This window comes from Amblyraja radiata, chromosome 38 (assembly GCF_010909765.2).
Source record: "Amblyraja radiata isolate CabotCenter1 chromosome 38, sAmbRad1.1.pri, whole genome shotgun sequence".
NCBI classification, from domain to species: domain Eukaryota; kingdom Metazoa; phylum Chordata; class Chondrichthyes; order Rajiformes; family Rajidae; genus Amblyraja; species Amblyraja radiata.
In genome coordinates this window covers 2,459,314-2,474,952 of record NC_045993.1, presented here as the reverse complement: position 1 = coordinate 2,474,952, position 15,639 = coordinate 2,459,314, and the positions used below count along the sequence as shown (strand labels likewise).

At 42.3% G+C, this 15,639-nt stretch overlaps 1 protein-coding gene across 3 annotated transcripts in view; it reads left to right on the top strand.

Annotated features, from left to right (window-relative positions):
• Window positions 1–15,639, top strand: part of LOC116966973 (serine/threonine-protein phosphatase 6 regulatory subunit 3-like) — a 94,663-nt gene that overhangs the window by 17,076 nt on the left and 61,948 nt on the right. The window contains exon 1 of one of the 3 annotated variants that reach the window (XM_033013381.1): window positions 14,889–14,912. The exons of the other annotated variants lie outside the window; for them this stretch is intronic. The gene's annotated coding sequence lies outside the window, so the exon portion shown is untranslated. Of the gene's footprint in view, window positions 1–14,888; window positions 14,913–15,639 lie in introns of those variants that run through there. 3 annotated transcript variants of the gene reach the window in all.

The following is a 15,639-nucleotide window of genomic DNA, read 5'->3' as shown; positions in this document are numbered from 1 at the left end:
GAGTTTTAGGGAAAAGTGATGACAATGTGGTAGAATTTCATAAACATTGAAACCAGAATCTCAAATGTAAACAGAAATATAATGGTGCAAATAATTGCCAATGGTCAATTGGGAAATTGTATGTAAATGTCAGTAAAGAAGTAGTGACTAACCTTTGAAGGATGAATATATAGTTTACAACAAAGTTGGTTACGAAGGGAACTGCAGATGTTGGTTTAAACCGAAGATACACAAAATGCTGGAGTTACTCAGCGGGACAGGCAGCATCTCTGGAGAGAAGGAATGGGTGACGTTTCGGGTCGAGACCCTTCTTCAGGCGGAATAGCCTATTTATACTCCTATGTCTCATAGTCGAATCTCGCAGTTATGGATACCGCCCAACCAAATGTTCATAATTTTTGGAACTTCAACCATGTTATTGGAGATAATGTCCCTCACTCTGGCCAACAAGAAGGATCAGTGATAGACACAAAATGCTGGAGTAACTATCTCAGCCTGAAGACTGGTCTCGACCTGAAATGTCATCCATTCCTTCTCTCCAGAGATGCTGACTGTCCGCTGAGTTACTCCAGCATTTTGTGTCTATCTTCGGTTACAACAAAGTTATAGTCATTTAAGCAACAAAAATCCAACAGGAGAAATGATCTGGTTATGGCAAACAATGAAAGTATTAAAATGTCATAAAAAGGAACTACAGTTGCTGGTTTCAACCAAAGATAGACACAGCAAAATGCTGGAGTAACTCAACAGGTCAGGAGTATCTGGAGGAAATGGACAGGTGATGTTTCGGGTTAGGACCCTACTTTAGTCTGATTGTAGTGGGGTGGGATTGGAGGTGGGGTCAGGACTGCATGAGAGGGGCAAAAAACAGGACAAATTGGGGCCGGCCGATGACTTCAGGCAAGGAGGTTCCCTGATAGGCTGATTGTTGGCAAGAGGCTTGTGAGCCCAAGATAAAATCAGTATTAGATCAAAATAAAGTTTTTTTTAACGCTGCCAAAATGTGCAGTAAATCTGAGGATTACAGGATTTCAGGCCACAATAAAGAAAGGGTAAAAGATTGATAAGCGAAAGTGGAATGTGAGTAATCTAGTGGGAAACATAAAGACCATGAAAGCTTCAAAATGTGAAAAGGAAAGATTAGCTAAAGTTGATACAAATTAATTCAGGAAGGCTTATTGATGAATAAAGATATGGCAGAAAAATCAAATAAATAATTTATAACCAGCCTTCAATGAAGCTAAAATAAGGTGGTAAAAGAAATTAGCATTTACTTTTTTTAATTTTGGTCCAATTAATTTCCCCAATTAAATCTCAAGACCTGATAACTTGTATCCCAAGGTTCTGAAAAAGCTATCTTCAGAAATACAGAATGCACTGAAAATCAATTTCCGAAACTATTTTTCAAGTACAAAGTTAGCAAATATAATCTCGTTATTTGAAAAGAATGTGGAGAGAAACCTAGAAGCTGCCAGTTTATGGAGTGTTAACAGTTTTAAGTGGTGGCTATGCTTTGACTTCGCAATGCTTTGATGAACCATGCTTAGAATTATGCTTTAAAAATATAGTTGAGATGGAAACTCGAGATCCTAAAAGCAATATGTTTAAGATGCTTGTTGTTTTGTTTGGAATGGCCGCGGGACTTTGTGAGCGCCCGCCGGGGCTCCAACACCAAGAGCCTGCCGGGGCTCCAACACCAAGACCCGGTGCGTGGCCTTGCATCACCCGGCGTTGCTTTAATGGCTGCGGGACATTTAACATCGCCCGTCGGGGGCTTTGACTCTGTCTTTGACTGACATGGGGGGAGAGGGGAGTGCAGGGGAGAGATATGTTTTTTTTTGCCTTCCTTCACAGCGAGGAGAAGATGCGCTGTGAAGGATGTTTGTGTAAATTGTGTTGTGTCTTGGGTCTTTTTCGTTTTGTATGTATGACTGCAGAAACGACATTTCGTTTGGACCTCAACGGGGTCCAAATGACAAATAAATTGTATTGTATTGTATTGTATTGTTTTCAATGTGGCCGAATCAATGGCATCTAGATGATATTGATATAGATATTGATATAGAAGATGTCCGGACACAAGGAAGAAGAATGGCATCTAGAAACCCTAAGTTAATGCACAGTGAAATAAAGACTGGTTATAGATTAAGCCAGAGTATTGCTTCAGAACTATGCTGCAAAAAAAAAATGCTTTGTGTGCTATCTGGTCAAATCATGCCATACATGAGTGCAATCCAATCATACACATGTATGACAAGTAGTGCACAGAGAAAAATAAATAGTGCAGAATATGATGTTGCAGCTACGGAGAGAGTTCAAATTAAAAACGAAAATACAATGGCTGCAATGAGGTGTGTTGGATGATCGGGAATATACCCGTAGTGTAAGAGAGGTCCGTTACATAGCCTGATAATAGTGGGGAGAAATGTTGTTTCTGAATCAAGTGGGACGTGCTTTCAAACATTTGCATCTTCTGCCCAATGGGAAAGGGAGGAGGAGGAGAAAATGTCCATAAGACACGTGAGTAGAATTGGGCTGTTCACCTCATCAAGTCTATTCTGAATGGTCCTTGATTATGTGGGCCACTTTCCCTAGGCAGCATGAAGTGTCGATTTGGGGAGGGGGAGGCGTGGATTGTAAAAGATGTGACAGGAAAAATGCCTCCATCGTAATGTGCAGTTAGAATAATCTAAATTGGAGTTAAATATTCAAAATTCACACTCCCTTTAGGAGAGTTAATATGTTCAAGAAGGAACTGCAGATGCTGGAAAATCGAAGGTAGACAAAAGTGCTGGAGAAACTCAGCGGGTGAGGCAGCATCTATGGAGTGAAGGAAATAGGCAACGTTTTGGGCCGAAACCCTTCTTCAGCCTGATGTAGGGTGGAGGGAGGGGAGGGGTGGTGGGGGAGGGGGGGGGGGGGGGGGAGGGGGGGGGGAAGAAGAAAGGAAGAGGAGGTGCCAGAGGACTGAGGGAGAGCTGAGAAGGGGAGGAGTCAATAAGGGCTACCGGAAATTGGAGAGGTCAATGTACATGCCTCTAGGGTGCAAACTGCCCAAGCGGAATATGAGGTGCTGCACCTTCAATTTCCAGTGGTGCTCACTCTTGGCCATGGAGGAGACCCAGGACAGAAAGGTCGGATTCGGAATGGGAGGGAGAGTTGAAGTGCTGAGCCACCGGGAGATCAGATTGGTTAATGTGGACCGAGTGGAAGTGTTCGGCGAAACGATTGGCAAGCCTGCGCTTGGTCTCACCGATGTAGAATAGGAGAGTTAATATGTTAGGAGCATCCCGTTGAATGGAATCTGACCTCTTTTGTTAATCAGCCGCAGAAACTAATGGGATTGGAGGTGGGAACCATGTGGTTGCCGTTCTATCTAGGGATTTGTGGTTGGGTAAGGGTGTGGTATGGTGGTAGCAGGAAAATATTTGCCTGAGTATCCAAAAAAATCTGGTTGCTTGTATATGTGACATTCACAAATGCGCTATGCTCGCGCTATGGTTACTGTAGTCAAATTTCATCAAGCTCATGATGCCAAAGTCCTGTTAATAAGCCTGGATTAATTGGTTTAAACCTGTGGTGAAAACTTTCACCCTCCCCATAACTGCCCACACTGACCCAGCAGAATTGACTTTAAACAGTTGTTCTGCCATGAGGAAATGTTTTTTTTTCAATTTCTGCCCTAGAGCCAGTGTTCCCAAGTCTCATAGCATTACATACATGACACAGAAACGAACCACTCAGCCGGACCAGTCTTATTGGCATTTATGTTTTGCTTCAGCTGCTTCCTGTCTTTCTGCATTGAAATCTTTCAGCATAATAGTCCTTAATTAGTTTATTCATCCTCCCTTTTAAATGCATCCAAACTTTGCTGCCCTGTGGTAGCAATGTTCGACATTCTCATGACTCTTGAGCTCATCTTGTCTCTTGCACAAATCGAGTGCGACGCCCCACTTTGGATTCCCCTTGAAATTAGAGCATTTCCTTTCTTAGCTGCATCACCAGAGAGGTAGTCAGTCTTGCAGAGACTTGTATGTGACACCTACTTCCTCTTTGTTAAGGATGTTGTGCTGTCACTTCCCCTGCTTTATCCTTGTGCTTCCAGTTCGGAGGCTGTATTCTGCACCATTAACCCTCCTCCACCATACTCTGTACTTTGCATTTTTTGCTGTGCCATTCCAAATGGGAGCCCGAAAAGATTTTCGTATCCAAAATTGCGTCAGTCATGATTGTGCTTTCTTCTTCCTGCTTGCCGTGTTGCTTCCATCATCATTTCCTGTTCGCTCATTCAAAATCTGACGTTGTTGCCTGGGGCCTTTATCTGCTCCCCCTGTTCCTTCCGGCCCAAGTTTCCCTTCTGAGTGTGGCTGGTGACATTATCAGCTATCTTTGATAAAATCTCTACCAACATAAAAATACAACAACTCTAAATAATCGTGAACCTTGCTTTCTTAATGCTCCATATAATCTGCCTTTTCTATGCTTTAGCACAATTGTTTCTTCTTGGTTTCTTGGTCCTCCAAAATATTCCAAATGGAATTTAAACTGGAGGTTTAATGTTTAATGAATTTAAACTGTTGCTCTGTGCCGTCATGCCATTGGCCCCTGAAAGATTTTCTTCCTCTTGTGGCTGCAAATATGTGATCTTTCATTTTCAATTTTAAGATTAAATATTAAAAGCAATAACTGCGACAGTGGTGCAGCGGTAGAGTTACTTCCTTACAGTGCCAGAGACCTGCGTTCGATCCTGACCTGGGGTGCTGTCCGTACGTGCTCCCTGTGACCAGTGTGCTCCGGTTTCCTCCCACTCCAAAAACGTACTAGTTTGTAGGTTAATTGGCTAGTAAATTGTACATTTTCCCTCGTGGTCGCTGGTCAGCGTGGGCTGAAGGGCCTGTTTCCACACTATATCTGGAAAGTCGAAAGTAAAGGCTGTATTGACTGGATGTGGAAGCTTGGAGTTTGCCTACGTCTCGCTGACACCCAGCTTGCCTTCCTGCTCCATCTTCAAACCAAGATATGCTCAGCTCCAACTGTTCTTTCCAACTCTAAGATGAATTAAAATTTCCAGTTCAAGGTCAGAACTCCAGCCCCAACAACCCCCCCCCCCCCCTATACGTCTTTCCACTTGATCTAAAGCTCTGATCTCCTCTCAGCAAAGTTCACTAATACAAAGCCCGGAGTTGTTCTCCTGTTTAGTCTTTATAGTCATACAGCACAGTAACAGCTTGCTCGCACTGACCATTCTCACCATGTTCTCCTCAGCTCTCCCCACGTTCACCCACTCATCTACACTCTAGGAGCAATTTACCTTGCTGGGAGGAAACTGCAGCACCCAAACGGAACCTATGTAACCACAGGGAGTGGATGCAAATTCCATGCAGGCCAGGATTCAACCTGGGTCTCAGGAAATGCAGGGTCCATGAGTTGCACCACTGTGTCTGGATAGTGGCACCTGCTGAGTTGGCTGCATGGTGCTGTCTGTTCCATCCTTACCATGTTGAAACCTCAATATCTAAACTTTCCTCTTGTGGGCATGGCTCTTAATTCAGGATGACAGAAATATATTGTAGTTTTCTGAAATACTATCCAGCTATAATTATTGATAATTTGGAGCATAATCCGCATGCCGTGTCGATTTTCATCACCAATTTAAACCCCTGAGATGCCTTCAGCCCTATTCCTGCTTGAAATTGGCTTAATTTCCATGTTTCTGCATTCAACTGGATTATCACTGACTATGATTCATATTGATGTTTAAGAAAGAACTGCAGATGCTGGAAAAATCGAAGTTAGACAAAAATGCTGGAGAAACTCAGCGGGTGAGGCAGCATCTGTGGAGAGAAGGATTAGGTGACATTGTGGGCCATTGTGCACTACACAATCTGAACAAGGGTGTCGACCCGAAACGTCACCTATTCCTTCGCTTCATAGATGCTGCCTCACCCGCTGCGTTTCTCCAGCATTTTTGTCTACCTACTATTCATATTGAAATGCTCAGCAGCATTAGTTGCCGTTGTGGACATGATAATCAGTAACTCCTGCTTGACTTGGTGTTTTCTGCAATGTTGCTGGGATAGAAGGTGCAATTGGGCTGAAAAGTTTAGTTGAAGTACATGAGCCAGTGTTATGTTATGTGGGTGGCTGAGGTTGTAAAGTAACTCAAAACATTTTCAAAGCAGGATGTGGGGGAGAGTTTATAAAGGTGACAGAATGAAGATGCTGAACAAATGTATGCACCAAGTTAAGCTTAATGTTGGTAACATTTCTGGATATTTTGCATGCTGCTAGCTTCAGTTAAATTGCAATGCTCTGCAAAAAAAAATGAATATAAAATGTGATTGAGTTAACAGTAAAGAGTAAAATGATTGTAACAAAATGGCTTCCAAAGGTTTTCCTATTCATTGGCTTTAAGGAAAGTTAAATGATTTGCGTGTTGTCTGCACCATCACGAAACTATTTGAATGAGTTTTCCTTCCAAGCTTGTGGTTCAATCTTAGAACCCTGCCTAATATGGTTGAGGTTGAAGCAGTAGGGTTAGGCCTTGACTGGTCACATTTCTCATTGACTAGTCAAATATCTACAGCTTATCTGTAGTTATGGGTGTCAAAGGCATTGCTTGCTTGAATACAGGGTGGAGGAAAAACATTCAGCAGCTCTGACTGCTGCAATTGATGGGAATAGGCACAGGATGAAATTGGGATTATAATTGCTGCTCTAGTTAATCTTCCTTACTCTTTGCTCGGCTCACCTCCTGAATAATCAGTAGCGTGACATTTTGGGAGAAGAACGTTGTTTCTATCTTAATGCCCCAATAACTCACTGGGACAGGCAGCATTTCTGGAGAACATCAACTTTGTGAGATGTGGTTACGGGAGGAAAAATAACATGATGAAAGGGAGGATCAGAAGGGAAATTTGGCAATGCAGCAAAGTTGCCAGTTTCTCTTCTCTTTTGCAGATGGTGTTTGAGACAATGCTAGACTGAGGTATTTGTATTGGTAGTGCAAGTGTGGGTTTTGGAACATGCATGTGCTTGGTTATTAGTGCGAGTAGAATACCAACCAAATGACTCAAACAAATGTTTTAGAAAGAACTGCAGATTGACGTCACCTATTCCTTCGCTCCATAGATGCTGCCGCACCCGCTGAGTTTCTCCAGCATTTTTGTCAACCAATTTTTTTCGTATTTTGTGGCTCCATCTAAAGCGCCTTGTCTAATAGTGTTGGATTAACAAGCGGCACGGTGGTGCAGCGGTAGAGTTGTTGCCTTTCACTGCTTGCAGCACCGGAGACCCGGGTTCGATCCTGGCTATGGGTGCTTGTATGTACGGAGTTTGTACGTTCTCCCCATAACCTGCATGGGTTTTCTCCGAGAACTTCGATTTCCTCCCACACTCCATAAGAAGTACAGGTTTGTAGGTTAATTGGCTTGGTCTAAATGTAAAAATGTCCCAGGTGTAGGATAGTGTTAATTTGTGGGGATCGCTAGTCGGTGTGGACACGGTGGGCCAAAGGCCCTGTTTCTGCGTTGTAACTCTAAAAAATCAAAAATTGTATGGTTATCATATCCATTTGTTGAGTCTTCACTGATGATAAATACAGATAGGTTACAGTTCACACATGACCAAGTCCATTTTTTTTTAGGTAGAGACAAAGAACTGCTGATGCTAGAATCTTGAGGAAAGTACAAAATGCTCCAGTAACTCAGTGGGTCAGGCAGCATTTCTGGAGAACATAGATAGGTGATGTTTTGGGTTGGGACCCTTCCTCAGCGGGTTGGGACCTTTCTTCAGCATCTGAAGAAGGGTCTGATCTGAAACGTCACCCCTCCATGTTCTGCAGAGATGCTGCCTGACCTGCTGAGTTACTCCAACACTTTGTGTATTTTTCTGAGGTGTCTGACTGAGGTAAGAAATATTAAGCTAGATGTTCCTTTCCTCAATTAGATACATCAAAAAAAGTTATGAATCAAGGGGGCAGCTAGTTGAGCATAAGATGAGTGGATTCAAACTTGGGAATTGCAGGGACCAGAGGAATAGGGGGAGGAATGGGATGGGAGAAAGCAAGGGCTTAGGTTCCAGTCAATAAAACACAGTGCCACCAAACAGTAGCTCCAGGAATGGGTTGATGTTTGATCCACGAGGGAGCCACTGATGTCACACTTCTTTTACAACACACCGCACCTCGTGAATGCCAGAAGAAAGGACCAATCGGTATATGTACATTGGCTGTCTCAGTTTTTATATCCTTTGTAGACGATCATGAGTGTTTTGTTGTGAAGGTCGTCCTTCGTTCATTAGAAAAAATGGTAAGCATTGACATGTTGTGATGAGTTTATCTTTTTCCATTGGGCAGATAAAAGTACTCCATAACCATAATTTGTTTTACTTACTGACCACCCCTAATGAATGTCTTTGGCAGATCAGCTGAGTTGCCACATATTAGGGGTGGAATGTTGGACCTTACGATCAGCGTGGTTCAAAACTACACTTTGAGTCATGAGGCGAGTTGTTTGTGCCACTGTAAAAATCACGCACCCACCTCAGTGGCCCGCTGATAATCATGCTTTGTATTGCTGCGTGAAGTGAGCTCACTGTTGGGAAAGTGACAGATCATGACGTTTAATACGTGCAAATATGCAGATAAGCACCCAGTTGCAAAAGGGCTGGTGATGGAAGCATTGGCTCTTGTCACGGAAGTGGCTGCCTATTTGCTCTCTAGATTATTTGTGAACAAAAGCTTCTTGTGTGAAATCCCTGGAATGTAGTTAATCACCCCAAAACCTGATGGTGTGTGTGTGTGTTTATTTGTTTTTAAAGGGAATTAATATAATGCATTCTGTTTAAGATGGCAGATGAAGCTTTTTTTAGCATACCTGTCACTTTCCACAATAGGATATGAAATTAATTATTGAATTTGCTCCTACACCTTAGTTTGTGACTTCTTTTGAATACTCTAGCCAAGGCCTTATGTGCAGGTGTACTAGACTGGATCTACATCAGATCTTTGAGCACTAGCTCTGGAGGGAATTGCCAGTATTTTAGTTTTCTATTTACTAACTTTTTAGATTGTGAAAGAATACAGAGAACGCTTCAGAGTTCTGCTGAATACTGACAAGAATAGTGGATTATATTATAAAGATGATTACACAATTAGCCTCTGGAATTTGGCCTGGCAGGTGAAGGCACTGTGGAAGGAAGGGATCCACCTGTTAGATGGACTGAATCAGATCACTGTCGCCTATAGACTCTAAGAGTAAAGTAAAGTATCCTTTATTGTCATTCAGACATTTCAGTCTGAACGAAATTGCATACCTTGCAGTTATAACATAGAATAAAATAACAAAACACACACTTAACACAGTTTAACATCAACCACAGTGAGTCTACCAGGCACCTCCTCACTGTGATGGAAGGCAAAAGTCTTAAAGTTCATGTCTCTTCCCTCCTCTTGATCGGATAGATACAGGAGGAGGGAAGACTTGATCGGATAGATACAGGGATGATCTATCATTAAAAAAAAACCTCTCCTGTGTTCACCCATTAGTAGCCATACTCTGTCCTGCCCCTCCTCTCTTCCAGCTTTCTTTCCCACACCCTCTCCATCACTCAGTCTGAAGAAAGGTCCTGACCCTAAATGTCACCTATCCATATTCTCCAGCAATGTTGCCTAACCTGCTGAGTTACTCCAGCAGCATTTTGCGTCTTTCTTTGACCACTCTTCTCTCTGGTTGGGGAGTTTAGAACCAGGGACCCAGTCCAAACTTGGGGATAGACCATTTACGGGTGGGGATAAGAAGAAATGTCTTCACCCAAAATGTGGCCATTTTGTAGACTTCTCTACCTAAGAGGACTGTGGAGTCATAGGCATAGAGTGATACAGCGTGGAAACAGGCCCTTCAGCCCAACCTGCCCACACAGGCCAACATGTCCTGGCTACGCTAGTCCACCTGCCTGCATTTGGTCCATATCCCTCTTAAAATTTGGGATAGTCCCAGCCTCAACTACCTCCTCTGGCAGCTTGTTTCATACACCCACCACCCTTTGTGTGGCAAAGGTTACTCCCAGATTCCCAGTAAATCTTTTCCCCTTCTCCTTAAACCTTTGACCTATGGAGGTGCAACATGTTTAAGAGGGTGCGAGTGTGCGGCAGCTTTTTGGTTATTCAGAGAAATCGAGATATATAGGGGTTAACACAGGAGAAATGTGCAGAAATATAACACCAACCATGCCCCTATCCAATGGAATAGCAGGTGAGATGGGCTGATATTCACTGGATTCTCTTTTACAGGGTGTATTGATGGTCATTCGTCCACATATAAAGTGCAAACACTATCCAGCTGTACCATTTGTTTATAGAGCTGTGCACTTCCAAACTTGGATTTGATCTGCAGGGTATTTTTAGCTCGAATAAAATGCTGGTGACATCATCAGTGCAGTATTAGTCAAAAATATAAGAGTATTACCAGAATATTAGAATTTAATTCCTTTACCGTAACTCTTGTTTCATCTCTTTCTGACTATTTGTGCAAACAAATTTATACGGCAGTATTGTATTTCATTTGTGGAGAATTTCTGTTATATGGCTATCATTTGTGCTTAAATGCAATATGATTGAGCATATATATAGTTAAGTTCAGTAAGTTCTGTAGCAAATTGAGAATGAACGTGGGAAATGTCTGCTTTTGATCATTCACTTAGCAGGACAGCGTTTGCTGAATAAAAAGTCTCCCACAATTTATAAGACTGCTTTTTGTACTTGTGTGAGGCTAGTTTTTGATATTAAATGTAAAACATTGAGCCGGGCAGTGGTGAGGAACTTAGGATTGAAGAGTGAAATTGCCTTAGTTGCTGTTTCATTCCTTTTTGATGATCAGTTATTACAATCTTGGGGAGTAAAGGGAGCATGCATCTTTAAAAAGGCATGGGACCCAAGTTGAAGGATATATCTATGTTGCAATAGACAACCAGACGTCAAAAGAGTAAACCATTTTAAGGGGTGTAAAATTGAGCCTCAAATTGACCATCAGCTGAGGAAGCTGTGAGAATTGGGGCAGAGAACATCGAGTTTACTCTCTTGTGGCTATGAATGGGAGTGGCACACTGGTACAGCTGGTAGATCTGCTGCCTCTCAGCGCCGGAGACCCGGGTTCGATCCTGGCCTCCGTTCCTGTCTGTGTGGAGTTTGCACGCTCACCGCGGGTTTTCTTCAAGTTCTACGGTTTCCTCCCGCATCCCAAAGACATGTGGGGTTGTCGGTTAATTGGTCGTCTGTGAATTGCCCTTAGTGTGTGAGAAAGTGGGGTAACATAGAACTAGCACGGAGGGGTGATCGATGGTCAGCATGGACACAGTGGGCCGAAGGGCCTGTTCCCATGCTGTATCTCTAAATTGAATGAAACGCACAGGGCAAACAGGTGAGAAGGTTAGAGTGAGTTTGGGTGCGTAGGTGTTTGAGTTGAGATGATGAATCTCTTGGTCGAACAGAAATTCAGTGAAGGCTGCACAACCGATGAGAAGATTACATTTGATTACTGTTAATTTCAGTGTGCTCCTGACCCTGGTTGAATTTATTTTCATGTCAGTAGCCACATCTCTGTGGTACAAGGTGCAAATGGAAACCCTATTCAGTAAGAACTTAGTCATTGCCTTAAACTGACAGCCAAATGTTTCACAGTGAGTATAATTGAAGTTGAGAGGAAGAAAATATATTTGTTAAATGTACGTTTGAAGTCAAACCTTATCTATTTTGGGTATAAAGGGTATTGCTTACAGTGTACTATGTTTACATATTCTGTTATGCTGCAGCAAGGAAGAATTTCATTGTTCTATCTGGGACATATCACAATAAAACACTCTTGAATCTATTGAAGGGGGGAGACCCATCATGGCAGGGGGTTTGAGGTAGAAGATAGGACTGTTCGGTGAACATTTGTAACTTTGTCAGCACCAGAAAAGTGGCGACTGGTGTACTGCCTAGGTGAGATCAGCTGTTTGATTTTATCGGGTTGCATTTCGCTGTACCTAGAGGTACATTTGACAATAAATTATCACTGGAAAAAAAAAAGTTGGAGCAAGAACAGTGTTATTTCAAAGATACCGCAGGACTCTAAATGAAGGCACTGTGTTGCAATTTTTAGTTTTGGATTTCGGACCTATTCCAGTGGGCTATTTGATCCACCACAGCTCTCTGAAACTGGAGAGCACAATCTTTTTAAACTCCAGCAAATACATCCCTAACTGTAATCAATCTTCGTGCAACCTCAGCGTAGCTATTTATTTCAAAACCAATATTGCAGGGTTGCCTGTTTATGACTTCCTTTTTATAGTGCTGGTGGAATAAATTTCAAGGCGCTCGTGCAGTCTTGGCACTCTGTTATAAACCCTAAAACTCTGACCCCCCCGCCTCCATTTTACGTGGGATGTTGCCAGCTGCAGGTAGCTCTGGTCAGTTGGCTGCCCTTATTGGAAAAGGCAGATGGTGATTCGATCAAACTGAAACAGATTCCAGTTTTCATTGTGGGCATGTGTGTGCAGAATCACGAGCGTATTTTTAAATTGCTAACGATCATAGTTCCCTTTAGTTTTATTGATGCTTGTCTCATCTGTGTTCAGAAATACTGGACTGTTTTACCCCTCCTTTTTCCTTGTGGTAGTGATCCCCATCAAGCAATATGTAGCTCGATTAACATCTTCATAGATAATGTGTGTGACTGAACATGGGCACGCTGTGGATATCAGGTCTGGGGGATTTACAGCAGAATTTATGCATGACATATTAACAGGGTATATGCACTTTACAATAAGAAAAAGAAAAGTTGATTCATCTCTGCATTGCACTTCCCAATCTCCAGTCAGTCATAACTCCAGAGCTACCGATGGTGACTTTGTAGTTGATGCATGGCTGTCAACTTGCATATAACCAGCTCCCTCAAATGATACGAGTCGAATAAAAGCAGAAACACTGATAATATAAATGGGAAGATGTTGATTTTTCAACAAGACTTTGGTGTCCTTGCACATGTCGCAGAAAGCTAACGCCCCCGAAAGCTAACTTGCTGCTTTTGGAAGAAAATCGTTTTTTTTCCTTTATGGATGGAATATTTGAGTGCGGTGGTGAAGACATCTTAACGTTGCAAAGGGCCCTGGTGAGACCACAAACCAAAATCGATATGATACACAAGCTGCAGAAAACAAATGCAGCAAAGTTTCACCCAAACTAGTTTCTGGTATGGAGGTAAAAATGAGTAGGCCTGGATTTAAAAAAAGAGAGGTTACTGTTGAAACCTAAGGAATCTTTTAGATTTTAGTGATACAGTGCGGAAATAGGCACTTCGGCCCACGTAGTCCGCACCGACCAACGATCATCCTGTACGCTAACACTATCCTACACATTGTGGACAATTTTACAACTTGCCAATGCCAATTAACCTACAAACCTGTACGCTTTGGAGTGTGGGAGGAAACCGGAGCACCCAGGGAAAACTCAAGTGGTCACGGGGAGAACGTACAAACTCTATAGATAGCACTTCGTAGTCAGGACCGAAACTAATTTTGGCGATGTAAGGCAGCAACTTGTCTGCTGCTCCACTGTGTCGCCCAATTTTTAGCAGGCTTGATGAGGGCAGAAGTTTGTAACTGCAGGTTACAGTGTCATTACGGGATAGACCATTTAGATCTGGAGGAGAAATTTCCTTGGAGGATTGGAAGCTCTGTCATGGATTAGTTCAAAATAGATATTGATAGATGTCTGAATGTTAAAGGAATTGGGAGATAAGGTCGGAGTGTTATTTTTTTTTCTGAAGTAGATAAGCAGCATGTTCTTGTTGAATGCCGAACATGGGCCGAATGGTCTTGCCCTGTTATTTTGCATGTTCTTGTATGCACTGATTCCTCAGGAAAGTGGTGCATTTCAAGAAACCACTGAACAAAAATTTAGAAATCAAAAAGGGTGAGTGAAATGCATTAAGGGAATTTCGATAGCACAGAGTTCGTGCAGTTCATTGTAGCGAGAAATGGCTTCATAAATCAAATATTGTTTACCCGTGCAGATGGTGCCATTATAGAAGGTGCATAAATCAAATGCTGATAATCTAAAACTGATGTTTGTTGAGAGAAGTATTGCTACATTGGGAGATGATCCACATGGAGGTTTTGTTTCTTCTCTCGCTTATTTTAAATTGAAATTTAATGGCCTACACTTCCTCTTGGTATTCCTGTCTCTACCTAGGTGGTCTGATTTTTCAGGTATAAAACTATGATATATATTCATATATATAAATATGTGTGGGTGTGTGTACACACACACACACACACACACACACACACACACACACACACACACACACACACACACACACACACACACACACACACACACACACACACACACACACACACATATATATATAAGCTGAATGTTAGCCTTTTATATATTCGGCATGCATAAACAACTGATTGAGATGTGAATATTGTGTAGGAAGGAACTGCAGATGCTGGTTTAAACCAAAGTTAGACACAAAAAGCTGGATTAACTCAGCGGGTCAGACAGCATCTGTGGAGAAAAGGATTATTCATTTTCTCCAGAGATGCTGTCTGACTTGCTGAGTTACTCCAGCTTTTTATGTCTATCTTCGAGATGTGAATATTGATCTTTGTTAATTGTTTGCCTTGGGTTGTCGCATTCGACTTGCTGACGGTATCTTCCCATTTAGACAAACTCATCATTCTTGGATAGGTCTTTCACACTCCCGTCTTCATTCACGGACCTCTTTTTAAATGATGTAATATTATTTATCAGTAAATGATAAGTTATTGTTTCGTTTGGTTCCCCACAGCTCATCCAAAGATCTTGCCTCGTACTTCCACTGATACCAATTTTGAGTACCTTGCCCCAAACATCTCTGTTAGGGGTGAGTTCAGACTGGTCTTTTGAGGTGGTGACGATTAAATAATCTGTCATCTTCAGTAGATACAAATGCAGATTTCTTTTCTGAATATGTGTATGGCATGGTTCACCAGTTTGAATGAACCAGGGAACATCTCCATTTACCAAGATAGTATCTCACTCCAGATTATTTTCTCTGCCCATTCTCTAATCCTAATTTGGATAGAGGTCAAGATTCTGCATACAGCTGTTTAACTATTTGAATATTCTGCCTTTAATTGATCCTTTTAATCATTCTCGGGATATGACCATTATCTATTGCCCATCTCATAACAACAATGAAGATGAGGGTGAGCCACCAACTTGAACAATTACAGCCCTTGTTGAGGTGTTGTAACAATACCCCAACAATACCCCAAAGTATGGTTGGGGTATTGTTACAAGACTTGACTCTGAGAATGAATGAACAGCAGCATGTGGCAGTGTAGGAGATGGCCATGTAGTATTGAAGGTAGGAGATCAGGGAACTGCAAATGCTGAAATCTGGAGCAAAACACAAGGTGCTGAAGAAACTCAGCGGGTCAGGCAGCATCTATGGAGGAAATGGATAGGTGATGTTTCAAGTTGGGATTAGTCTGAGGAAGGATTCCGACCCAAAACGTCGCCTATCCATTCCCTCCACAGATGCAGCCCAACCCGCTGAGTTACTCCAGCACTTTGTGTTTTTGCTCGTTGTGAAGATGATAGATTTG